Source organism: Balaenoptera physalus, assembly GCF_965194825.1.
Source record: "Balaenoptera physalus genome assembly, chromosome: 1".
Taxonomy (NCBI): domain Eukaryota; kingdom Metazoa; phylum Chordata; class Mammalia; order Artiodactyla; family Balaenopteridae; genus Balaenoptera; species Balaenoptera physalus.
Genome location: NC_138882.1, coordinates 5,269,299 through 5,295,056, shown reverse-complemented (window position 1 = coordinate 5,295,056; position 25,758 = coordinate 5,269,299). Strand labels below are relative to the sequence as shown.

The 25,758-nt window shown below is 40.2% G+C and overlaps 1 protein-coding gene across 12 annotated transcripts in view; it reads left to right on the top strand.

Annotated features, from left to right (window-relative positions):
* NEK7 (NIMA related kinase 7) overlaps positions 1-25,758 on the top strand; it is a 145,718-nt gene that overhangs the window by 7,309 nt on the left and 112,651 nt on the right. The window contains exon 1 of one of the 12 annotated variants that reach the window (XM_082425756.1): positions 7,238-7,354. The exons of 8 other annotated variants lie outside the window; for them this stretch is intronic. The gene's annotated coding sequence lies outside the window, so the exon portion shown is untranslated. Of the gene's footprint in view, positions 1-7,237; positions 7,355-20,265; positions 20,385-25,758 lie in introns of those variants that run through there. 3 more of the 12 variants (XM_082425754.1, XM_082425751.1, XM_082425757.1) reach the window with 3 other exon arrangements.

Sequence of the window (25,758 nt, the reverse complement as noted above, 5' to 3'; positions counted from 1 at the left end):
CACCAGTCTTAACTGGATTAGGGTCACCTCATGACCTCATCTTTACTTCTATTCACTTACACTTAAAATTTAACAAGCAAAATCTGTACTTTTTTTTTTTTCCCTCCCAGATTCTTCACCACACAAGAGATTTTTAGATTTCTGGTCTTTCTGTTCTGAACAGAATATTTTAAGGTTGTACAGAGATTGTACCTGAGAGATAAAGGTACCCAGGTTATCCTGTACATATGTCATCTGCAGTTTGTATTTTATACTACTACAGAACAGCTGTTCCAAAATCACATTTTCCATTCACCATTATTTTGTAGTTTCCCTTAGGAGACCTTAAGTCTGTAATTCACTAAATCAAATACTTTCAGAACTGGAAGGAAACTTATAAATTGTCTAAACTGGCCTTTTCATTTAATGTGAGAATAAACTGAAACTCAAGGATGTGAATTTGCTAATCCGCATTCCACTAGATTCCTTAATAGTCCATATTGCCTTGTGTGTTACCTTTGTCATGCTCTTGGTAGTAGGCGTGGTGTTTTGTTTTCACTTGCTTGAATTAGCAGTCTTGTTGCATTCACAGTACGTGCTCAAAAAAGACTTGAGGATAGAGTGACATTGCACCTCTGATTGCCCATATCAGGGCCTTGATTCGAGTCAGCAAATATTCGAGAGCCCAGCTGTGTAGTGGGGAAGTATTTCTGTTGCCTCTAGAACGAGGAACGTTAGGGTATGTTGCTATATTCTTACTATGAAATAGGATCAAAGAAGAAGAAATTCCTGTTATGGAGGCCAGTGCTAGGAAAGAGTCCTTAGTTAGAGGTGGTAGGTAGATAGTAAAGGCCAGAAAGCTCCTGGGTGATCACAGGGTTGTTTGGTCAGTATTTCATAAATACACATTTCGTTATATTAGATACCTTGATTCATGAGGACCAGGCTTCATTGTTGTTTGTCATTTTGCTGTATTGACAATAACTTACGTGTCCTTGTTGCTTCTTGCACAGTATGTATGACTGAAATGTTTGGCAACCCCACTGACCAGTTTCTCCCGTTAATTTCTTCTTTTGCCGTGATTCAGAGATCATGATGGGCTGTTTCCTTTTTCTCTGTAGCCATGCCTCTCTCTTAAGTTGGTTCTCATTTGTTTATTATATGTGTTCCCTGTTTCAGTGAAAATCCTATCTTACAAAGCAGTTATTAGAGATTAATCAAATCAATCCTAAAGGATTTATCTTACAATTCCTTGAAATAGTTATATCTATTTGTACATTGAAAATAATTTTTAGAAAACTTGTATAGCTGTTCAAGAATACATGGTGACCTTCTTGCCATCACCGTGGTAGGCTGTATTTTCAAAGCATTTGTCTTATCACTGTGTTTCTCAAACTATGGTCCTTAGAATGCCTGTGTCAGAGACACTGATTGGATACGTACAAGCACTGGCATTTAAAAGCAAGTACCCCAGACGGTTGTTATACACAGATTGGAAAGCTGCTGGTCTCTGATGTAGTGCAAGTGATTTTAATGGAGGTGTTCCTCAGGCAACAGTAAGAAATGCCACATGGCCTTTTTAAAAAAGATTTTTTCATTTAAAAAATTATTTATGATGGAAGTCCATCCCTACTGCTACCATCATTTCTCGCTGAGGGTGTGCGGCCCTTGGAGTAGTTCACGCTTAGTCATCAGACCCTTCTAGCATATGTAGCCAATGTCTCAGCTCAACTGGTGGCCAGGTATCACTGAAATCAGTGTTATAAATCAATTAAAATAAATTAGACAAATACATATAACTGTGAATAAGAATTGAGTAATAATAGAAGAGAAAATGCAACTTCAAACTGGCGAAAGAAAACAGTCCATCTAAGTGTTAATTTTAGTTCTGCCCCAACCAGACGGTCCCTCTTGGTGTACTGCTTATGCTGTGTGCTATTCTCACCATTTTTGGCATTTTTAGGGTATTTTTCTCAGCAGGGTGTGAAAGCTTACCACTTCCTTACCCCCCGAGATGGTTTGCATTTTGCTTAAGGGCAAAGCCCTTAGCTTGGCAGCAGAGATTTTGCCTCCAGGCCCCAAGGCCCGAGCTCTACCTGCAGTTCTCTCTCTCGCTCCTGGGCTTGACTTTGCCAGGCTTTCCTGTCCTGCTTATCTGGCCGAGCTGGAAAGTGTTCGGGAACAGCGTGATGACAGCGTGATGACTAACCTGTTCCTTTTTCCATCGATAACAAGGGGCTGGTTCTCGAGTCCTTTCTAGCTGCCCTCCTTGTCCCAGATACAGGCCTTAACGTGTAAGTATGTTCTTTACTTAAGCAAGCCTACGTGGCCATTTTAAAACTACTTTCTATCAGTGATTTTTTTGTTTACCTTTTTCTTTAATTAATTTGGAGTGTATCAATAAATTCAGGCCCTTTTTGTTTATCACCATTTCTACACCCACCTTAAAAAAATATATATATACATATACATATGTAGATCATAAATAATGTAAGAAGAGACAGCTTGACAAAGAAGGTTTTGAAGTCCTGGATCGAGTCCAGGTTCATTTTTGTATATTTTCAAAGGCCAAGCACAGGGTCTTAGGGTGAGTTAAATTAATATCCACAGAACTCAGTTTAAGAGTTGAGTGTCTGGCTTAGGAGGGAGATCACCGGGAGTGTGATTAATGGTTCAGTGAATAAAAAGGAGCCTGGGCTGCGACGACGTGCTCAGGTTGCCAGGGCACCCTGTCTCCCGGGGTGTGGTCCCTGCAGGGCGCGCTGCAGTTCCTAGGCCTTTTTTGTGCACGAGCTGGGTTGTCAGCCTCTAAATGGCAGTGTTTCCAGAGTTAAGACCCACACGAACATCCATTTTTCTTCACTGTGAAGTTTGTGGGGTATTTGCGTATGCATTCTGAGACCGTTGGCAAGATGATCCAGTCGGCTGCACAGCGTTTGATGTTAAGCTTAGTTTCGAATCAAGGCCAGCTTTCTCTGAATTTGGGAGGCACACCTGCGTGCAAGCAGAGGGGCAGGCCGTTTGCTCCCTGGAGACCTGCAGCGGCTGTGAGGACGAGTCTGCGTCTCTTCCCGTCATGCCCCTCCTTTCCCCATTTGTTCCTCCTGGGTCCCACCAGTGCACAGGTGGAAGAACGAAATTTGGGGGTATTGGGAAGTAGCCCACGGTGAGTAGACAAATAATCTAAACAAAGATCTGTCTTTATGCTTTTAAAACTCCGTTTTGATTAATTGCAGAAGATGGGAGACAGGCGTGAGCAGTATTATCTGTATGCTCGCTCCCGGCTCACCCGTTTTTAACAGCTCTGTATCGGGACCTCTGTCTTCAGCCTCAACCCTGACCTGCCTTTCCAGATTCACGTCTTTGTTCTCCGCCAGATGTTGGTCCCATCTGACAACTTACCATTTTTCGATAAATTTTGTACCCTTTCTGGCCTCTCTGCTTATCTTTATGCTTTTCTAGCTGCTTTTAATGTCCATTTTTTTTATACTTCAGCTGTTCAATCTCAGTGATTAAATATCATCTTTATCCTTTAAGACTCTGCTCAAATGTTGTACAAAAAGTACAAAGAAATCTTTCTTCTGCTTCTTTAGGCCTTTAGTGCTTATCGACTCTCCCTGTAGTTGTACTTGTCTTAGCTTCCTCCCTGGAATATATGCTTCTGGAAGGTGTGAATCATGTCCTGTACATATTTGTGTTTCCTGCAGGGCCTGGGACCGTTCTTGTCAGAACTGGCCATTCAGGGAATGGCAGATGGCTGCATCCCAGAGCCTGTATGGGGCAGAAGGTCTGGGTAGATACTAGTAGTGAGAGAACGTCCAGGACAGTTGAGCAGTTGATTTCAGGGAAGTATAGGGTGAATGGCAGACACAGGGGCCCACAGGGCATGGTGTGAGGGAGGTTTACTCTGTGAAATGGGTAAAGGTCTGACCTGGGCTTGGTGTCTGAACTCTGAATTTTTGAAAGATCTCAGAGTGGGGTGAGGTGGGAACCAGGACAGGGAAAAAACAGGAGTATGCCAGACATGAAGTTGGTGGGGATGGGGAGGGGTGTGGAGTCAGGACAGAGACCAGTTGGGTGATTAGGTATAAATTAGAGGCTTGGGCAACAAGGAACGAAGTAAGAACTGAGCTCCTCTAATTAGGACATACATTAAAACAGGACCAGGAGTCAGATGACATTGATTTGAACCTGACTTACTAAGATGTTCACTAAGTATCCTTATGTTTCCCTTCCTTAGAGGCTAGCCCATTCCTAGTGGTTTGGCTTTTCTGTAAAGGGGAAGGAACCTCTCTCTCTGCCCATAGAAGGTGCTTACTGTATATATTTGCCAAATGAATTCCATTATGATGTTCTAATAATCCCCTCATGGAGAAAATGTTGAACTAAGTTATTCCCTTCTTAGGAATAATTACTAATTCGAATTGATGGAAAATTATCATTTGATTTGTGTTCATCAAATGCTGACATAGTAAAAAGTTGTTCCACTTCAAAACAGATACGTTTTGTTTAGTATCTTTTCATATTTTTCATTGCTAGAAGTTTAAAAGAACAATCAAAATGTCAATAATTATTTTAAAAAACATTTAAAGGGCAAGCCAGATGGACCAGAAATACATTGTATGTTCATGAACTCAAGGAGAAGCGCGTAGGCGTTAACCGGGGAAGGCGCCACCTTACCAAAGGTCTTGAGTACTGTGCTCAGAAGATTGACCCTTTCCTCTCCTGTGATGTGGTTATAGAGAGTTACTTGTACCTTTATGGTTTCAAGTTTTGTGTTTAATAGGGGTAAAAGCTCTAGTGCTTTGATACTTCTTTATTTGCTTCTTAGTTAATGGCAGGTCAGGAACTAGCATCAAAATAGAATCAAGGTTATTATAAAGGGGACCTCAGATATATTTGTTAAAAAAATGTATTGAGTTGAGTTTGGTTTACGAGATGTATGAAGAAATTTAGTTTATATTTGAAAATCCAGACTTACGTGATCCTATACTATACTTTAAAATTACCAAGAAGAAGTAAGATTACCAAGAAGAAGTGCTATTTCTTTCTTTCTTTTTTTTTTAAAAATAGATTCCCCCTTTAGCGTCCTCTAACTTTTCTCCCCTTTTAAAATTTAGGACTAAGTTAAATTTATTTGTTTCTCTATCTACCTATTGATTCATTTTTTAAAGAAACACCTCCAACAACTTCTACCTGTTTCTAGGTAGGTTTTTCCCTTGTTTAAAATCCTTCAACTATTGTCTTGAATAATTTCCAATCCCTTAGTCTCCTAACTGCGGTTTGGGCGTTGGTGCTTCCTCTGCTGCGTCCTTAGCTCCTGTGTTCCTGCCCTGCTTGTGGTGGCCCCGCTCTCCCTGCGTCAGTCGGGACGTCCCCGTCCTCTGCCCGGCCAGCTCGCACAGCTCCTTCGGACGCACCTGGGTGTTTTCTCTGCAGGGCTGGCCTGGCTGCCAGGCTGCCTGGGCATCCTGCCCGTCAGCTCTTGTCCTGGCAGTCCCTGCCACGGCGTCCGGCGGAATACTTGTTTCCTGATATTGCAAAGTCTGTCTCTTTATGTCTCGCCTACGAATAACTTGGTGGATCGGAATTGCCTCGGTGCTTTTTGTATTCCCAGCAACTGGTAGACACGTTGGCTGCGGTCAAAAGTGGCTGAATGAGTTTTGGAGAAGATAAGAAAGCAAGCGGACGGGCGTCTGGGATGGGCCACAGTCACGGCAGAGGGTCTGGGTAGGTGATATTGTCCTTTATCTCCAGTTCCAGCACTTTTTTCTCCCTACCCCTGTCCCCCACCTTTGAGTAGCTGTGGCTCTTTATTGAAATGGGATGAAATAAAGACATTAGAGACTTCACTTTCTTGCAGATTCTTAGGATGTTTTATTTGTGTCCTGGTGTTTGCTGCCTCATTGAAGGCAGGGGTTTAGATGTCTTTGACTAAGTGTGAAGAGTTTATTCATCTCTGTTACGTTTTCTAATTCTTTTGCAGTTGTGACTGTCTCTGTCCTCCTTCATAAGCAGAAGGAGTGTGATCATGGGGGTCAGGAGGACAAACTTTGTCTCGTATGGTTTTGGAGGCCTTCTCAGAGCTCTATACAGAATACGCTTACCGCTGGTCCGCCCTTGTCACTGCGGTGCCAAGATGTCCTCCCACGCGGGGCACCATCAAATCAGTGACTGTCCCACCTGTTGGCTTGGGAAGGGAAAGTGGAAATACTCTAAGATACAAGGAAATACAGGTTTTGCCTTAGTTTTAGATAAAGTTATCATAGTGCCTAATGCTGAAGAACAAAGGAGAAGAAATATTAACCAGATCAGCGTAGAGTTCAGAGTCCTGCTGTTTACGCCGAGAGTACAGAACGCTTCCTCCGTCCTCATTCAATGTGCATTCGTCAGAACTACCCGAGTTAAGAACAAACATGGCTTCTTGGTGGGGCGGGGGTGGGGAATGCCTCACGTGGAGCTTGGATGCCTGTGGGATGCCCGCACGGCCTGTCTAGTAGGTAGCTGGTGGTTGCGTGTGGCTTGAACACCGCAGAGCAGTCCGGCTGGGGAGCAGCTCTGGGGTCATCAGCGTGGAAGGTGGAAGCAGGTGAGCATGTCTGGGGAAGGTGTGTCAGGGCCTGTCCAGCCTTCCTCACGTACAAGGGCAGTTTCACTAAAAGGTAAGTAAATACTCAGTGAATCCTGGGAGAAATTAAAAGTTAACTTCTGTGTTGCTGCCCGACTTTAGCTGTAAGTATGACACGTAAGGTGTTTCTTGTGAAGACCCAAATAAGGCTGTTTCCATCCTTAATAAATCTGTGCTTTTAAAGCCTCTTACTGTTTGCCATTTTTCTAAGATTTTATCAGTTCTTTAGTCAGAGGAATGGACTTTTGCAGAGTCAGAAGGTTTCTGAAAACAAAACTGAAGTAGATGTCAATTATATAATTCCATTTTGAGGGTAAGTCTGTAATCACTACTCATTAGATGTTCAGTTTTTTCCTGTGAGCCCTTTATGTTTAAAGTCTCACGTGCAGTCCTAGGTAGCTTCCTCAGCATAACATGTTTGTTATTGCCACTATTAATTTACAATAGGCATCCTTATTCTTTGGATAGTATCTTCATAAAATCGTAGTTTCACATGATAAGTGTGCCAGAGAAAGTACATTTGTTTCTAGTGAATGCAAAAGTTTGGCATGATTTGTTGTGCGTGTTGAGAAGAGCAGGGGGGGACTGCACCGCGGTGCAGGCAGGAGTGACATGACTGGGCAGAGTTTGCTGAGAAAGTCTGCCCAGCAGCCGCCTTGCTCAATGCCACAGAATCCATTCAAAGACTTGTTTGGTTCTGTGGTGTGAAGAAGACTGTAACAGCGATCGAATTTAGTTCCTCAGAAGGTAGCGTTTAAAACATAAAGTATAGCCATGATTTACTTAAGTTTGTTGAGAAATCTTTTTATTAAAAGCTAGGACAGTTTTGTGTGACTATGAGTCAGTGGCTTTTCCTGCTTTGCTTTTTCTCCCTTCTTTCTTAATTTTCTGTTAACTTTCATTGCATTAGAAGTCTGTGCACAGTAAAAAGGAGGTCAAGCAGCCGAGAGGTCTAATTATTATTCTTGTTTCTGTTTTTGAAGGACGAGGGTGGGCAGGAGGGGGCAAGGCAGGAGTTTTCATAGAAGTAGGGTAACACATTCAGTTTGTTTTGCTAGATGCTGATTGTGTCCTACTAACCTAATTGTCCCTTAGATAGACTCTGTTGTTATGACTAACTCAGGTCGTGAGAATGTCGTGGAGCCCTGGGTGTGGGTCAGTGGAGAAGTTCCCTGGCAGGGATGTGGGGAGACCCGGCTGGGAGTCCTGCCTTTACCACTGGGCTGTAGGGCTCCTTTCCTTGCCTGGTGTTTAGGAACATCAAAGGAAGGAAGTGATAGGACATCTTTTAAAACCACTTCATAGTTTACTGTAAACTAGCCTGGAAAGAAACGAGGGTTTTGCAAGTTCAGGAATAATCAGAATATAGAGCAGTGTCTGTGGTAGAGCATATGTGCTAATAAACAAATGAAGAAACAGCAGTTTATAAGCTTTTTTAAAATAAAGACAAAATGTAAAATCTGTGTTAATTCAGAAACATCTATTAAATTTTTCCTTTATTTAATAAGTTTTTTATTTTTTTGTGATGATTTTTTGGTTAGTGAGTGCTTGTTACAGACAAAAGGCTGTTAAAACAAATGACCTTACTATACATAATTCATACTCATTAAAGTGTTCCCAAGTACTGGCTTGTATTCCATGGGGTCTTATCAGCTTTGTTATGATAGAATTCACTACTATGAATTATTTAGTACAAGGAATGCCTTTTATAATCAGGTTTGGAAGATGGGTCCGAGCTACTTATCTTAGCTCTTTACGTATGTCAGTCTTTTGCCGTGGATGGTTACAGTTTGGCTACCATGCTTTTTTCTGGTGTTACAGCTGAATGGTTGGCCTAGTGATCATGTGCTTATGCCAGGCTTTCGTTGTTGCTGTGTGGGTAACTGAATGACATGGCAGAATGATAAGGGACATTTATTGTGTTTGTAGCAGCATCCTGTGCCCACAGTTAACCAAAACAAATGGAAAGTCTGTCAAAAGCTTTTTTGGACAAATTTCTTTGAAAGGGGTGAGTAAGGATCACTTGTTTTTTTTATCCTCATAGGAAATTCTTCTGTAACGATAAGCAGAAGAAATAATACCATCTTTTATTTGTATTCCACTTTAACCCTTTTGAGAAGTAGTAATACTTCATTCTTCCAGGCACTTGTTTCCGGTAGAAAACTCCCCGTATTTGTCCCTCAGGGAGAAGGATTTGGGGCCTTGCTGTGTCACCGCAGACTGTGTGCTCATTGTGAGCTTTCCTTCAGAGCAGAGCGATAACTTGTCCTTAATCATTCAAAAGTGTCAGTAGATGCTCATGTGAATTTGAACTAGTTAGGTCCTGATTGTTAGACCTGTGTTCTTTATAAATTCTTGTTTTCTAAATTTGATTATTTAACAAGTGTTTATTGGACTTTCATATGTACTGGAGGTTAAAAAAAAAAAAAAGGAAGAGACAGATTCTGCCCTTAAATAGTAATTGCTTGTGTTGTTATAGGACCTCAGATGCACAGATAATGGAGTCATTAAAATGCCCTGGGACAGATTACTTAAAGGGGTGTTTTATAAAGGTTCACCTGAGTATGAAGCAAGGTTGGCCAGGCAGGCAGGCTAGCTGGGAAGGGTGTTTCAGCTAGGATGGCACAGTGTGTCAGAGGCACACAGGCATGAAAGAGCCTGGCATTTGGAAGAAGTGTCAATGGTTCATTAAGGCCAGAGTATAGGATTTATATGCAAGCCAGTAAGGCTAAGAAAAGTTTCATTCCTTAAAGGGTTTTAGGCAGGAGCGTGGCATATTGAGGTTTTCGTTTGAGATTGATCATTATGGTGGGTGTGGAGAGTAGGAATTACATTACCAAAGTCAGGAAGAACAATTAATTGGTTGTAATAGCTGCAAGGATCATGAGAGTCTGGGAGAAGCAGAGAGAGGGTTTGGGAGGTAGAATTAATGGGAGTTGGGGACTCGTGCAGGTGAGGGAGTCAAAGGGTCTGGGATGGCCTAGGAAATATATGACTGGGTGGCAGTGCCATTCACTGAGGAGGGAATACAGAGTAGAATGGATTTGAAGTGGTCAAGATTTTAGACGTTTCTGGTTTGGCTAATCAGGCAGAGAGATCCAGCCGGTAGGGTTGGAAATGAGATTCTGGAGCTGTTGATTCATAAATCATCAGTATGTAAGAAGCAGGCTGTGTGCCAGATGAAAATGCATAATTATTGATTTAAATAATCAAGGGACTTGCCGTTCAAGGAAACCTGAGCAAGCAAATAAGCAGAATTGCTCATTGATCATAGAGCAAAAGATGTATTTTGTGTGGAAATGAAAGAAGCAGATAAAATAATTTTCTAATCACACCCTTTATGGTGGTGATTCAGATTGCTAGCTTGATTTATTTCAGGCAGGTAGTAGATTAAGTAGAAGTAAAAACATTAACCAATAATTGATAAAAGTAAGTCACTGGAACTTGGATCTTCATCCAAGAAATTGGAAGGGATTAACGTGTTCTCTTTAGTATCACAAAACACGGGAAGTAACGGACCACTTACTGCAGAGAACAAAGCATGGTGTTGTGGCTAAAACAGTGTATACATAGCCAAATTATTGTTTACATGTGATTAAAAGGGAGTGATGGTTTCAGATTTTCAAGGGGTAGAGAAAATGTGTTGCATGTGTGACCTTTAGAAAAAATACTTAAAGATGTACTATAGGAGAAAAGTCAAAACTAAGAGTTTGGGAAGGGGCCATCTTTGTACGAAAGCATTGGGAATGAGCACTGGAGCAAATTAGATGTAAAAGCAGGACTAAACGGGTGTTATTCAAGGTTGGAAATAGTACAAAATGCCAGGAATAACTTAGATAGGCTATGGCTATAAAACGTATAATCTGAGGATTTGGAGATATGGAGCATTGGGGAAAAGGAATGGCGTGATCAGTCCTTGGCTAACCTGGATTGGATTGTGTATCATGAGATGGATTTCACTTTTCCCTTGATAATCAGCCAAAAACTGGTTAATGGAGGACTTAAAAAAACTTGGAAGTCACCATTAGTAGAATTTAAAATAGGAGGGGATATATGTTTGTTTTCTGAGTAGCTGGACAGGATTAAAGCAAGCAAACCTGGTTCATACGGCAAGAGATGAAGAAACAAACAGGAAGGAAACGAAAAACAAGACTATAAAAGACAAATACCAGTGAAACAGTTTACATTAAATGTCTTTAACGTGTTAAATGTGTTAAATGTATTAAATTTCTGTTTTAAAAGACGGACTCAACCTAAGAAATAATCCTCGACTGTGTCCTGCTTTCAAAAGATGCTTAGAACAAAGAAACATAGAAAGGTTAAAAATAAAAAGGTAGGCCAAGATTTATAAGGAAAACACAATAGAAAACACAGAAGGTTAAGAATAAGAATTCCAAAGTAGAATTGAATAAAAAAGAGAAAAGCACTGAAGACAATAAAGGACAGTTTTAAAAAACTGACTCGCTGTAATCATTAGCAGACCAGTAACCATGAAGAATTGAAGTTATATGAGCTGTCTTCACAACAGACTTCTAAGCCCAGTTTTTATATTTTCATTTCATAAAATTAAATGAATGGGAATCTTCTGATTCATGCTCTTGAGTTAGTATATTCCTAATACCAAAAATTGGACCAGACATTTAAGTAAAATGTCAACCGAGCTATGTTTAACAGATTACCAGAGTTCTCCAAGAGATTAATGGAAGTTCTGTGGAAGAGTTTTGTGGCTAGACAGTTTTGGAAAAATCTGTATAGGGTACCATTTTGGAGAGTCACAGTGCTCTTTTTAGCATATTAGGGTCCCCGAGAAGTCTAGCCCAGTATTTGTTTAGCCCAGTATTTTGCAGATACCTTTGATGATGGATCTCTCTCTGTCTCTCTGTTTTGGTTGTGGAATACCAATAACAACTTAAGGGAATCTGTTTTAAAGAACAGAGTTTGGAAAACACTTCTGAATATTGGTGTACACTCTGTAATAAAATTAAGACTAACGGAACAGTTGAAGAGTCAGTCATTCATTAATCAAGGATGGTTTATCTGAGCATATAAATGTGGTTTAATAGAAAAGATCTAGTTATATGATTCATTACCTTGTTTGGTTCAGTAAGAAAACTTGTATGATAAGCTTACTAGAGCAGAAAAGCATTCGATATCATTTGATACCTAACCCCTCCTTTTTTTACATTAAAAAAAACCTTAGAAAATTGGGAATATTGTTTGATATGGAATATGGTCAATATCATAATTTGTTGCAGTTTCACAGAAGTTCGTCCTTATTCTTATCTGCTATATTTTAAGCTCTTTGAGAGAAGGAAATAAGTTAATTTTTACATTTTTTTTTTGTCACCCAATCTAATATAGGACCTTGCGTTTTATGCATTCTATTGCGATTTGTTAAATGAAAACATTATTTGGAAGTGTATCCTCATGTAGTTTTTAGATCAAAATGGATTATAGTAAAAAATGATCTTTTTCTTTATGTCAAATATTTTTTAAGTGTGAAATACATGATTTTTCAAAACGGAAATAGATACTCTTCAGGATGGGCCTCTTTATGTTTGCTTTTATTCATTTGCCTAGCAAGCCTTGAATACTTGAGGTGAATTTAAATTTTGTCTAACAGTTAAGTGACAGGGAATTTTATAAAGGTTCTTGAACAGTAAAGGGGTATTATGAATACTGTTTTTAAAAAGGATTATCCTGGCCAGAAGGATTATCCTTGGTAAATAAAGCAGGATGCATAAGGAAGACTTCTATAATAGCAGAAGTGTTCATTTAGGAAAAGCAGGGGATTTGGGGACCCGAGGCTGGCTCAGAACTTTCCAGGATGTGGTTGGGTTTTGAGCTAAACACAATTTTTCTGTGGTCTTGAGGATTGCATTCCAGCCCATGAAACCCTAGCTGTGAACTGTGGCTTTACAGAGCTTGAGAAAATTTTGTTTGTATGCAGATTTCTGCAGTCTTTCGATTTCCAGGAAGAAGCCACAGTTACTCAGGGCTGTGTGTGTGTGTGTGTGTGTGTGTGTGTGTGTGTGAGTGTGTGTGAAGAGACACACGATAGGCTGAACTTAATAACTGATTTATAGGAGTCAGGAAATCTGAATTCTATTATTTTCTCCTTGTATAATCTTGGATAAGTCATATAACTTGCCTCTTTGGAGTTTTCTCAACCTGTAACCTGGAAATTATTCCCCCCCTCACTCCACTGTGATGTTTTGAGAAGGTGCCTGTGGGAACTTTTTAAAAATTACAGGGCTTCCCCGGTGGCACAGTGGTTAAGAATCCGCCTGCCAGTGCAGGGGACACGGGTTCGAGCCCTGGTTGGGGAAGATCCCACATGCAGCGGAGCAACTAAACCCGTGAGCCACAACTACTGAGCCTGCGCTCTAGAGCCCGCGAGCCACAACTACTGAAGCCCGCGTGCCTAGAGCCCGTGCTATGCAACAGGAGAAGCCACCACAACGAGAAGCCCGCGCACTGCAACTAGAGAAAGCCTGCGTGCAGCAACGAAGACCCAACGCAGCCATAAATAAATAAATAAATAAATAAATAAATAAATAATTTTAAAAAATTACAAAACTGTAAGTGTAAGATGTCAGTAAAACATATTGACACTCATTGTGCTGGAAGAGGACATATAAACAGAATTTGGAAACCCTAAAAATCATGGCAACAAGGGAACATGACGATCTTTTTTCCTTTTTCTTTTGGAGTTTCAGGTGAAAATTAAGCATGCAGTTAAAGCTAGTATTTAAAAGCCTTTCTATTACAGAGAGAAAATTAATAATACAGTTGTGTCATAATTTAGAATCAGTATTTACATTGCTAACATTTTGTTACTTATTCTAAAGTAATTTGTTCAGTGTATACACTGAAATCTGCTGTTTTAACTGTATAGCTAGATGAAAATATGGCAGAAGAGGTTTGCATGAGCTTTCTTTTCCTTCTAACGGTTTGCTTGAGGAATGGGCAGGCTTTTCTTCACTGGACAGACGGTAAAGGGAGGACATTGAGTGGATTTCCTAAGCTTGCATTTGCTGGACGGTGACAGAGTCAGGGCTAGAATTCATAATTTTTGTTGTTACTCACCATATTTTCCCCCTTTGGGTACAGCATTTTTTGCTGATAATTATGACTGTAATAATATTTGATAATCATAATAATCTTTTAGGAAGATAGTCCAATGGTGTGTGCCGTTTGCTTATTGATTTACAGATTCACAGTAAGAAGCCACAGGGAGTATTTTCTGTAAGAGGACATACGATTTTTTTCTTTGAGACAACAAATTCTCAGGCTTATTAAATAAATTACATTCATATAGTCATTTACAAATGTGTGAGTTAGTAATGGGCTTATAGCTCACACATTTTTCAGTGTTGATTTATAATAGGACAAACTGTATAAAGTACTTCATGAAATGATGCTCTAATATGTATTCACAAAATGATTGATTTTTTTTAATGTAAGAGAAATATCTATATGGGAAAGGTTAAAAGGGGATAAGTTATGAAACTGAGAATGTCATTTATTTTATATGGTTTTTCCCATTAACTTTAAACACATGATAGTTCCCTTGAACCTTGAGGAGGTAAATAATTATAAATTGGAATCTTAGAGCATCACATCATCTTTAAATAGTTCAGAAACAGTAACAAACCCAGTAGCATTAACTTAGTTTTTTTTGTGAGGTCAACTGTGTACTTGAAATGTCATTCTAAGCAAATCAAAACTTTCACTTCTTGGTATTTTAGATTTCAAATTAATTGGCCACTGACTGTTTCTCAGTAGTGTTTTATTCCGTGAAGACTTTCATAAAGGGATCTTAGGAATGGCTCAGGCATCCTAGGGAGGCTCTGCTCGGGGGCGGGGACTGACCTGCAGCAGCCCAGGGTCCCTGGCTCAGAGGGAACTGCTCCAATTTATGCAGCGTGACTTGTTTATTTCAGAGGAAATTAGAACTTGGCGGATGTTTGAGACTGGAAGGGACTTTGGAAGTCATGTCCTCCAGTTGTATTTGATATTTTAGGTAAGTGAGGCTGAGAGCGTTAAGTGAGACATTACGAAGACCGTGCTTGGTGCAAGTGGGTTAAGTTGTATTCTCCATATCAAATTCAAATGCTTTTCTTCCACTGTTGTTATTTATGTTTGTGAGAACCTCCTTGATAACATCACTGAAGAAGTAAACAGAAACAATGAAGTTCTAAACTTGTAGGGTTGTAGGACTCTTACGTTTCATTCAGTGCTATAACAGAAGAAATGATTATTTGAGAAATTTCACCTAGATGGTGGATTAATCCACAAGTTGTATTTAAAATATATTTTATTAACATTTAACAAAATGTTGTAAAGCAAATCAGTTTCTTAAAAATGACACGTGAAAGGGACAGCGCTTTAACTGAAGTAAAGACCTCATGAAACTTTGACAATTAATGAAATAACTACGTTTGTTAGGACACCGGGTTTTATGTTAATATCTTTGACATATTAAACAAAATATAGGTAGATGTTCTTCAGGTTTACCTCTGTTTGATGGAAGTAAAGAGTGAAATAATCAAAAAGTAGGCAACAGGGAGAAGTCTGTATCAGGACATCAGATTAGTCAACTTCTATGTAGTAGACTGTAATGGACATTTTTGATGGCAAAACTGTAAATCCCAGGAGATATAGAGATGTGCATAATTTGATTGCCAACTTTCAGTTAGGAAGGTGTTCTTGGACATACATTAATAATGGTTTTGCCGTTCTTGATTTTTCTCTTTTGTTTAAATATTAAATAATAAGTAGGTCTATCTGGCCTCTGTTTCCAAGTGGACAGGCTTGTTTTAATCTCTTAGGCTTTGACCTGGAGAGGCAACAGTTGTGAATAAGTGTGTGTGTGTGTAAGAGAGAGAGATGGGCTTGTGTTTGCCTGCTTTCTTATTACAGCCTAAGATTCTGATCATGGATTATGACTTGGTTTTCTGGTTGGTATTCTTGCTGCCAGGCCTGCGTTTTTGATTTCTGTATGTATTACAAGTAGTTAAATAATATGAAAAAAACATGCAGGGATTTTAGGGTTATTTTTTGGAAATACTACTTCTGTTTTTAAATTTGAGAAACTGTTACTTTTAAAACCTCTGTTCTTTGTTCCATGCTATCTACTTAGGGACTTAAACACACATTATTGTTTTGATAAAATAGAATCCAGGTGATAAGCAGCAGTTATGCACTGTACCTTGTGAAGGCGTCTTGTGGAAGAAGAACTGTGCTGGATATGATGGGAGATTCAGAGGAATCTGCCACAGCCTTTGTCACCAAGGATTTTATAACCCTGACCGATGGTGTCATTGACAATATGAGGGAGGCCCTTAGTGCCCGGAGAGCACACCGTAGTGCCAGGCCACTGCAGGGACGTCAGCAGACAGGGGCTCTCCTGGGGTTTGGGTGGACTTCCCCGAAGGCCCCAGGGGAGCCGAGGGGTGTGTGCTGGGCTGTGACTGGAAGCTGTTGCGGTAGGCGAAATCAGGGTTTCTAAAGGTCAGAAATGGGCCAGTTTGGCAAAAAGAGTGGGACATGAGGCTCTGATTCATTCTCTCTATGGCTGCCAAAGTGGTATTTGTAAAATGGAAAACCAGCTCTAACTCTTCTTCTGAGAACCAGCCAGTCTTCCGAGGCTGCGTTGAGTAGCCTGAAACTTGAGCCTCGCCTTGACTTTCCGTCGGCTGCATCTCTGGCAGTTGCTTCTGAGACCTCTTCACTGGGATGTGAGCTCTTCAAGGGAAGGCTCCCTTTGTTGTTCATCTTTTTATCCTTAGTACCTGCCTGCTTCAGAGCAGGAAGTTAGTACATTTCTGTTGAATAAATAGGGGCCTGCAATTCCAGGCTAAGGAATCTGGACTTTATTCTAAAAATGGTGGAGAACAATTAGAAATTTTAAAGCAGAACGATGATATAGTGAAGGTATTCTAGGATGATGAATGCAGCTGATTATTGTGATGCTAGCTAGCCTTCTCAACATTATACTCTGAAATGCTTCTGACTTACGGTAAATACACATTTGTAGTCCTGGACACTTGTGGTAGTTAATCGATGGAACAAATCCCTGCTGCTTTTCTTATTTTACTCTAAATTTGCATTTAGAGTTAGTTTTAACCACTGCTTTTTAAGTTCACCAAAACAAAGCAGGATTAGGTAGGCTTTATTTTTTCATTCATTTGGCAAATACTTGAATATCTGCTTTGTGCCCATTGTGTTCTAAGCATTGGGGGACACATAGCGTGTGACTCCAGTAAGCATTTTTTAATGGTTTAATGACATTAAGCACCCTAGAGTGGTTCAAAGATCATGTGAAGAGAACATAAATAGAAACATTTTCCTTTTCTCTGTTTCATATTTTTCTAAAGGACATCACAGGCAGAAATCTGGGAGTGTAGGAACCTCCTCTGGACTTCCTTGGACATTGTGTGTATTGGTGGTACCTGGACCATTTAACAGTTTGATGCTTAATTAACAATAACTTTCAAGTGATTTAATAATGAGATATGCACATGCCAGATTTTAGTTCTTAGGAAATGTATCCATGTTATTGGTGCTTAGTACTCATTGATTACTCACAATATACTAGATGCTCTAACAGAAAGCAAGGTTTTGACTTTATTCACTGGGCAGTTTTCATAAATGGTAAATACAATATAAATAAATGTGCATAGTATTTCACTTAGGCATTGGAGTTCTTTATAATAATCTATGACTTTAAGTGCCCTTTTTGAAGGAGTGGATGAATAAGCACTGTAGAGTTCTGAACTTCATTTCTTCAGTTGATAGGCTTGACTTATTTCCCGTCAGCCTATTTGACTGAGAGACAGTTTTTACATGGCTTTATTGGAAAATTCGTATATATAATAATTTCAGTTTTAAATAGTCACACTGCTTATATATTCATAAAACTGTTTCATTATTTTTCTAGATCATTCAAAAAGTTAGAAAATTTTTGACTAATGGTTGACTTAAGGATTCTGAAATGAAATTTGGGTTTGTGTTGACAGCAGTTTTACCAATTTTAGAACACATACACACACAACAGAACACGATGTCAACAGTAATAACAAGATTATCCTTATCTCCACTAATGTAATGACAAAATATTCTAAGCCAAAATAGAACGTTACTGGTGGTTTTGGGAGAGTCCAGTGACAATACGCTTTTGAAAGGTACTAGGAAAATCCATATTAAAAACAATGTCTTCACTGTTCTATTTTCAAAATACAAACAAGCACGCCTGTGAAGACTGGGGTGTGTTAATGGGGGTGCCCACTTCTCCTCTCTGAGGCGTTTCTTTTACTTAGCAGGCAGAGAGAAGCTTTTTGCTTAGTGATTCTGTATTTGAACTTAGTTCTGCCATGAATGGGAACTGTGTCCATCAGTTGAGATAAGCCAGGTTTTCTGACAGATATTTTGTTTTAAACAAGTGTTATCGGTGATTGCCTCATTTTATGTATGGTTCAGCTTTGTGAAACTGCTTAAGATGTAAAATTTTCACTTCATACTCTTCTGGGAGGGAGGAAATGAATTCTCCCAATTCAGAATGTTCCTTGGTAAAGCTTTCTTGATGGATCTATTAAAGTCTTGTTCTGACTTATAGAACTAAGAATCTCATTTCTTTTTTTTTTTTTATTAATTAATTTATCTTGGCTGCATTGGGTCTTCGTTGCGTGGGCTTTCTCTAGTTGTGGCGAGCGGGGGCTTTTCTTCGCTGTGGTGCGTGGGCTTCTCATTGTGGTGGCTTCTCTTGTTGCAGAGCACGGGCTCTAGGCACGCGGGCTCAGTAGTTGTGGCGCACGGGCTTAGATGCTCCGCAGCATGTGGGATCTTCCCAGACCAGGGCTAGAAGCCGTGTCTCCTGCATTGGCAGGCGGAAGAATCTCATTTCTTGAATTATGTGATCTGATATAAAAACAGTAGAAGTGTAAGAAATGTGGTGTCTTGACATATTGAAGGTTGCAAGCACCTCTGACCATCCATGAAGTGGAGCCTTTCTGTATGTGATGAGGATGAGGGACAGACAGAACCCAGACAGAACACCTCCCCTGTGGAGGGGCACTGCCTGGAATTCCTCCTCTGTCCCCTTTCTTCCCCTTCTTCCACTCCCTCACTAAATGACCTCCCGCTTATCCTAGAGGCCTCGGTGGGAAGAGTTCCTTGACAGCCCCCTCCCCCGTTTCCCCCAAACTCTGGTATATGCTCCTTTATCACCTTGCCTTTTTCACCTGTCAAACTAGCCATCACAGTGAGCCTTTCTAACTAGACTGCAGGCTCCCTGAGGGCAGCGTCCGTGTCCCTTCTGTGCAGGATATACGCCCGGTGCCTAGTGTAGCACCTGCATATAATAGGCCCTTAATAAGCAGTGTTAATGTGGTGACGACGGAGATATAAAGGTACTCAGAAATACTTAATCAGTGTCAGTGAGGATCAGTGTCAACGGAACTGGGTGAAACACACGTCTAGTCAATCTGAAAATAATAGAAGAAAAAGTCGGTGTGATATGTGAACTGCCAAAAATTGAAAAAGTCATATTATGTTAGATTAGATTTATAATCATACTGACTTGCTTCGCCTTGTGGATTTAAACGAACCTGAAAATAAATTGACCAGGGCCTTCCTCCCAATCAGCTGCACTTGTTTTTTATTTCTACCCTAACTGTGCAGCTGTCTATGCATCCCATGTGCTCAGTTGTCAGCTAAATTGTCTTCCTAACAACTAATCTTGGGTTTGTAGCACATGTGATTGTGCCTTGCCTTACTGATCAGGTTCTCCTCAAAAGTGCAACATTGTGTCTGATTTCCATGTTTCCTTTCTTGGAACACTGTGGCTCTAGGGTCTCATGGATTTGGAAACTATTTTTGTTATTGTTTACTGCTTTGCGTAGTGACCTTTTGATAGCTGCTGAGTTGTGGGAATAGGTTTGATAGTATAGCTATAACAGGAGCATATCTCAAAGAGATTTTTTCTTTGTTTTTAAAATGTTCTTTTCCTTAATTATGTCCAAACTGATTTAAACATTAAAAACAATTATTGTGAATTTTTCTCACACTAATGAGAGTGTTGAACTGAGTACAGAACATACGTGTGAGCAATACACACTGAAGTATAAGTTAACTTATGTGTATGGTTTTTCCTGTAATCTTAAAAATTGAGACCAATGCATTTGTGGTAACTGTGAAGTGTCACCCACGGAACCAGCCTTAGAAAGCTGTAAATTGTGGAATTTGCTAAGGAAACAGATATCTTCTTCAGGTAGTCTGAATTGTGGTTGTTTTTCTGCACATTGTATGATACATGCTTAAGGTTTAACTACAAATTGGTGAGGGAATAACAAGGCATGAAAGGGTCCAGAGGGGAGAGAAAGGTAGTCTTGTTACTTGTTTCAATAGAAACAATATTGGCATAAAAAATTATGTATAAATATATAAAGCTGGGTTTTGTGAAAAGAAAGGACTCGTTCAGTTTGATTGGTGATTGGTTGCTGGTCGTCTTCCAGATAACTTGTCATTTCTGTTTCAATTTCCTGAGGCCATACCGTTTTGGGTGCATACTGAAATATTGAACGTGAAAATGAAAATCTATAAATCATTTTCTTTGTTAAAACATGTACGCAGAATCTTGGCCCTAGAAGATGACCTTATCCCAAAGGAGTTCTGCATTGCGGGGAGGAGAGAATTTATGCTGCGATTCTTTAACGAGCTAGAAGATTTATGTCACCGGATCACCTTTCTAATGGTCATTTTATTTAAACTTATGGTCAGTATGTTTAGAACAGTAAACTGATTAATAGAAATTATTTTTATATGTGAAAGGATGTATTTGAAATTATTTCCATAGCTATTGAAATATTCTTAGTTTTCTGTTTAGTAATGAACTCAGATGTCAAGGCATATTGGGTGTGTGTTTGGTGAAATAGAACATTAAATCCATCGAAGTTAATATTCTGATTTGTTGAACTCCCTCTTACCTTTACAGTTTCCTTTAAAGGTGTGAAATGCCAGGCTACTGTGTGAAGAACAGGTGGTGGTTGTTTTATCCTGTTTCTAGTATTGTTATTTGCTGGCTGTCATGCAGGCCCGAAAGGCGTCGGTGCTAAGACTAGAGTAGGCGACAAAGCGAGCAGGAAGCTTGGCCTGCCCCAACTCTGAGGGGGCTGCAAGTGGACAGTGAGGCGTGATTGGAGCCCAGCGGTTCCTGAGAGCACAGCCACCAGCGGGAGCACCAGCACGGCCGCGGGGGTGCTTCTGCCCGCGGGGCCCAGGGAGGAGGGGAGGGGCCTGGACGGCTGCCGTGCCTGCGTTGCACTCCGGGTCGTAGCTCCGGAGCCCAGGGCTGTCATTTGAAATAGACATTGGAAGATTTTGCTGTTTTTGGTTAATTACAATGTAATTAATCCCTGATTGTATGAACCAATATCTTATACTTTGATTAGTTACATTTAAAGCACAATTGAGAGAAGCAGATACTTGCATCTTCCAAGTTAAAAGGACTAAGGATTCCTCCTAACCCTGAGTGGAGTGAGCAGTCAGTCGTAGGACGCTGCTGAGTAGGGTATCATAGCTGTCAGGCTGATGTTAGGTTGGACTTTCCGTTGTTAATACTGCTTTTGGTTTTTATAACCTCTGGTTGAGAATTCTTTCAAGGGAGCAATTTTTATATAGAACTTCAGTCTGGGAGCAAACGTCTCATGACTCACAGACCTCTTTAAACTTTCAGGTTAATGTTAAAGGCTTTTAAGATGAAGGCAGATTTTATGTTTCAGAATATTTCAAAATATTTGTTCTTTTGGGACCAACAACTTAAAATTATTTTATTCATTCCTTCAGGGGCTGCCTTCTTTTTAGTATTATGCTCAGAATAGCTACTAAGCTCGGATGATACACTAAAAAATTCGAAAAGGTAACTACTCGGTTAAACAGCATTTAGTCAATTTTAAGAAGTTGTTAGAATTAATAAGGAATTTGTATATTAACTGATTTAAAAGTTAAACTTCACTTTAGTTTCCACTGATTAAAAAAAAAAAAGAGGGGAAGAGTTTCATTATTTTGTGTTTACGTAAATTATTTGATTTGTATTGCTGTATAAACTAATATGTTAATTTAAGAATACAACACTGTATTAGACAGGGTTCTCCAGAGAAACAGAACCAAGAGGATACACATACAAACACACACACACACACACACATACCTCTCTCTGTATATGTGGTTACCTTAACCTGTGCAACTAGCCGTGTATCCTGCTGTATGTATACGTACACACATCAGATACACATGTGTAAAGAGATCTGTGGTAAGGAATCTGCTCACGCGATTCCGGAGGCTGGGGTGTCCCCAGATCTGCCATCTGCAAGCTGGAGACCCAGGAAAGCTGGTGATGTAGCTCTAGTCCAAGTCCAAGGGCCCCCAAACCAGGAGAAGTGGTGGTGTAAGTTGTAATGCAAGTACGAAGGCCTGAGGACTAGGAGTGCCAGTGGGCCAGCGGTGTGAATCCCAGGCCAGGGCAGGAGAAAACCAGCATTCCAGCTCAGCGGTCGTCCGGAGAGAGAGTTCCCCCTTTCTCCGCCTTTTTGCCGTATTCAGGCCCTTGATGGATTGGATGCTGCTCCGCCTGTGGGGAGGGCAGGCTGCTTAACTCACTCCTCTGATTCGAATGCCTGTTTCATCTGGAAGCACTCTCACAGAAGCTCAGAAATCATGTTTAACCAAATATCTGGGCACCCCATGACCCAGTCAACTTGACACATAAAGTGAACCATTCCAAACACCACGGATAATTCTTTCCTGTGCTCTTAGTCATGCTATTTCCAGAAGTGCTTGTACTGTACTTGAATCAAATGAGACAGAAGAAAATGTTCTGATGAAAATACTACCTTAGCATTAAGTTTCCTTTTCCTGAAGATGCGTAAAAAATATCCAGCGATCGCTCTCGCCCACCCCCAGTACTGTCAGAGTTGCCGTCCAAACCCACTGTGCAACTTAGGAATTGGGTCCGTTTCAGGGTTGTCGTCTGGGAGCACACTGTCATGTCTCAGTCAGTTGCAACAGACAGACTCTTGAGACTCCTCTAAGTTTCAACGTGCCTCCACCTTCCTAAGTCAGAGTGTTCTGGTATTTTCTCCCAAGACAGGCAAACCAACTCAAACTGTCAGAGTGGTGGTGTTTTTATACCATTATTTTTCTTTAATGCTTTTTAAATGACTTAAGCTTTAACAAAATGTATATTTATTGAGTTTGCTATTTTATGGAATGCTAGAATTAAAATATGGTTTTTCTAAATGGATAATTATCAGTATAATTATACATTTAGAAATTTAGTATTTTTTTCTAGAAATGTTTTGTTTTCTTCTGTATTTCCACCATTTATTAGGAGATTGTCCCAAGAAGAGAATGACTGTTTTACTTCCAACAAGTGAGATTTGTTAGAATATTGACTTTTCTAAATCAGTGAAAGGTTTTTGCTATGTTTTCTATTAAACAGTAAAGAGGTAGTCATAAATTTTATATAGTATTCATCATTTTTATATTTTTAAAAAGTGTTTAAAAACAAGTAGTAACAGAGATCACTTCTATTTTAACTCAGTGGATTAGGAACCCTCAAACTGGGAAACTAGCACATGGAGGGAGGGGTCCTAGGCTGTTATTCCCCTGGGAAGGGGGTCTTCTGGCAGAAGTGAAATGCTCTTTCCAGCATGCCCTGAGCATTCTTGTGTGTGTCTTTTGGGCACATAGGAGGGGAATTGGGAGGTCCTAGGGACATTGTCCTCCAAATATTCCCACCTGCAGTATATGAGAGTTCTAGTTGCTCCATATCTTGGTTTTATTTCGCCAGAATTTAAAGTTTTTAGCCTCTCTGATGGGTATGAAATAGTACCCTATTGTTAGTTTAATTTGCCTATCTCTGATCTTAAAATGCTGAGATTGAATATTTTTTCAAATGCTCTTCTGAAAATTACTTGTTCATGTCTTTGCCAATTAAAAAAATTGGATTGTCTTGTTTATTGAGCTCTTCACAAATCCTAGATATTAGGTCTGTGTTGGTTGTATGTATTACGAATATTTTTTTCCTGGTCTGTGAATTTTCTGCACTTTTTCAGTTGTCTCCCTTGATGAACGAACATCATTGAGCTTATCAGTGTTTCATAGTTATATCTTTTATCCTGAAGTATATTTCCTTCTACTTTGATGTCATGAAGATACTTGTCTATTTTCCTCAAAAGTTTTAAAGTTTTACTTTTCACATTTAGGTCTCTAGCCCACTGTGTGTAGTGGAAGGTGGTGGTCCCCTACTTATGTATGTACACATGTAGTGCCTGTTCCGTCACATATAAAGTTTTCATACGTGAGTAGTTCTGTTTCTGGGCTGTAGTTCTGCTCTGCTGGTCTTTATTTTTTCCTGCTTCAGTTACACTTTCAGTAAGTCTTGATCTCTGTTTGGGAAAAGCCCTTTGCCTTGGTGGTGTTTCTCAAAAATTTCTTGGCTGTTTTTGGCTCCTTTTTCTTTCATAATTCAGAATTAGTTTCATAGACATAACAAATACACATTTTTTCAGGAATTTGTCCATTTCATCTAAGGTTTTAGATTTACTGACAAAAATTATTATTATTTTTGTATTCTTTCCCCCTGACATTTCTTATTCTTCTGGATTTGTAGTTATTCTTATATTTTTATTATCTTTCTTTTCACTTTCCTTTTTTCTCGATCAATCTTGCCATAGGTTTGTCTATTTTTATTAATTTTCTTTTTTTTTTGGTAAAGAACCAGCTTTTGGTTTTGTGGAGTATTACTGTCTTTATTTTCTATTTCATTTATTCCTGCTCTTTTTAAGTTATTGGTATGACTTGGAACTTTATTGGATGTGGGGCAGACAGGGCTGAATGAAGGATCACTCCATAGTTTCCACTGTAGGGACGAAGTGGATGGTAGTGTTTAAGGGTTGAAGTGAAAATAGTTGGAATCAGTTCGTGGGGAAGTCATTGAGCTCACTTTTGGATAGCAAGCTTGCAGTGGAGATGCTTAGAGGAGAAGCTGGACCTGAAGTAGTCATTTCGGTATTTGCTATTGATCGAGATAGTCAGTGGAGAAGAGTGGGAAGAGGGAAAGACAAAATGCTTGTAGGTCAGTGGGAAGCCTTCCTGGCACAGCAATACCACCACCATCCCTATTTCCATTTAGTTTAAAAACTTCTGTACTTCCAAGAATAGTTGTGCATACATTTGCAGTAATGTACTGATATTTGCAGTTTCCACAAATATTTCCACATGTTTATTTCCACAAACGCCCCTATGTCACATCTCAGAGCCCCAGTTCTTCCCAGTCCGGATCCTGACCTCGGAATAGCAGTCTCAGCAGAACTGATGATCTGCTACCCCGACAGTTAGTCTTGGGCCCAATCTTCGGCCCTTTCTGCTGACTGCAGACGATGAAAGGAGCCTTCTTACTTTTCATGTGACCTCAAATCACTCTCAGTTTTCATCCCCCACCATTCGCTGATGACCCCAGCAACAGCTGATTCCATAGTTCTTACAGCCACTACTTCCCATCCGCCTCTCATCAGGTGGGATTACTCCACCTGCCAGTAAATTTCCTTCAGCTGGTATTGCGTCCCCGTGCGTGACTAGTGAAAGTTTTAACAATCGCACCATTACTCATGCGAGGGACCGCCTGTGCTTCACCTGTCGCCTGTGGTCCAGGCGCAGAATCCCATCTATGCGTCTGCTTTCTGGACCACTCCTACTGGCAACTGCCATTGGCCAGATTCTTCAGAAAACAGACTCTGAGACCTGCATGCGTGGCCTTTTGTTTTCTGTATAATGCTTTTGGGGACAACACCTGGGAGGAAGCAGGATGGGCAGTGGAGGTACTGAATTGCAGTGTGGTTGCAGCAGAGGCTTCAGCCAGTCCCACGGGAACGTTCCAGGGCTAGACTGGCCCTTCGGGATGGTCCCAGGTTGATGGAGGGCTCTGGACCTTTGTATGACTGTCTGTAGATGCAGCTGCCTCGAGAGGAGCTCAGGTGTGAGCCCTCAGCAGCCATCACTCCCGCAGCTCGAGGGACCAGCACCTGACCTGGAGGGTGACCTGGAGGCTTTAGACTCTCTTCTTTCCAGCGCATGCATTTCATACCATT